Here is a 2,068-nt window from a genome sequence, read left to right as displayed (position 1 = left end):
TATGGATAGGATCTCTCCCCCTCTATTTGATTACCAGCCACATTCGTGTCCTGCATCCTGTCTTCCGACATCATGTGGTGTTCCCTCTTCCTCGCACATTATGTATGTCCTCCTGTGGTCCCCTTCATGTGCCTCACCCCACCCCCCGAAATTTGGAACTCGCCCTACATTACCTCATTCACCTCTTAATTCACCCACTAATTCTGTTGATAGCGACCTAGACTTTCTTCTATGAAAGAAGACACTGGATCTACATACTCTCACCATCCATAAGCCACATGGCACTTCATCTCCACGTATCAGTCCCTCCTCTGCTAGGAATATCATTGTTCGTCGCAAGCACAACCGCGATAGCCGACATTTTAGAGGTCACCCTCGACCTCTCCCATTTAGTCCAGCTGACCCACATACCCTCATTGATGTCCCTACTGTTGGTTCTACCCCCCTTCGGGCCCTTGGAGCATGGATGCCCACCCATGGTTTAACATGACTTCCATCCTCTCTCTTAATATTCGAGGTCTAGGGACCACTCCTAAATATCTAGTCCTCGTAGAGCTATTCTTTTCTTTTCGTCCATATATTATTCCACTGCAGGAAACTATGCATGCGATTTCACAAGTGATTAAGTACTTTAGGAAGATGCTTCCTGATTGGCACATGGCGGCCACTGATGTTGATGGCCTCTCAGGGGGATTTGTGGCTATTTGGGATCCATGGTGGGTTAAAGTCAAAGCTTTTTCATGTTTCTCTGGCATCTTTCTCGTTGGCCACATCCGTGGCCTAAAGGGTAGAGTTCACATATTGATTGTATATGCTCCATATAGAGACCATACCACCTTTTGGGATAACACAATAGCTTCAGAGACATTGGATCTTGCTTCTGTTATCATTGTAGGGGATCTTAATTGTACAATCAGACTGAACGAGGTATGGGGGAGTTCCAAAAAGGTGGACGCATTAGTTGACCGAATAAAAGAGATCATTTTTTATTACAATTTTGTTGATATATGCCCTTCCACGCTTATTCCAACTTGGGATAATGGTAGATCGGGGGATGGATATGTTGCTGAGCGGTTGGACCGCTTTCCCCTGCATGAATAGATTGTTGAGCGACTCAGGATGGTCCATTCTGAGGTGGTGTGTAATCATATCTCTGATCATCGACCCATTGCCCTTCACTGGAGGCGGAGATATTTTAGAAGTGAGATGCCCTTTAAGTTTAATCGGGTATGGCTTGACGACCCGAATTATAATTGCCTTGTGCAGGATGTATGGAATCATGACTGGATTCGCCCCCTTCCCTTATGATGCATATTCAGGAGAAGTTGAAGACCCTCCAGATCGAGGTCAAGGCATGGCAGAAAAGAAAACATAGGCAAATGAACAAAGAGTTAGCTGAAATTTCACAGGAATTACATGACATCTGCCCCCACTTACTTGAGAACAGTCTTCGAGTTGATATCATAAATCACATACATGCCCTTGAACTCAAAAAGATACATCTTCTGCTTATCAAAGAGACCACTTGGCGTTTAAAGAGCAGGGTCATTTGGCTTTGAGAAGGGGACAAAAATACTAATTTTTTCCACATATTTGCAAATTACCGAAGGAAGGTTAATTCCACATTGGATATTACTGATGCGGCCGACACAAAGGCTCAGACATAGCAAGACATTTGCAAAGCTGTTGTTCTCCATTTCCAGAATGCTTACCATCAAAGGGAATTGGATTGTCCAGAGGATCAAATCTGTGGAGTGGAATTATTTCCAACCATGTTCGATGAGGCTACCAACTCGGTTCTCTATAAAGCTGTTTCAGAGGAGGAAATTCTGGGAGTGCTTAAATCTTTTAAGGGGGATAAGAGTCCAGGTCCTGACGGGTGGACAGTGGAACTCTTCATGCATTTTTTCGACCTCATCAAATAGGATCTTGTGGACACGGTTGAGGAATCACGGACCACGGGCTTTATTCACTCTCATATCAACTCTACATACATCACTCTTATTCCGAAAAGGTCTCCCTCCTCAACCTTCTCGGAATACAAACCTATTTCTCTTTGTAATCTTAT

Source organism: Pinus tabuliformis, chromosome 1_1, assembly GCF_031772625.1.
Source record: "Pinus tabuliformis cultivar Carrire ecotype Pingquan chromosome 1_1, CPIR1, whole genome shotgun sequence".
In the NCBI taxonomy this organism is placed as follows: domain Eukaryota; kingdom Viridiplantae; phylum Streptophyta; class Pinopsida; order Pinales; family Pinaceae; genus Pinus; species Pinus tabuliformis.
Note: the sequence above shows the minus strand (reverse complement) of the source record.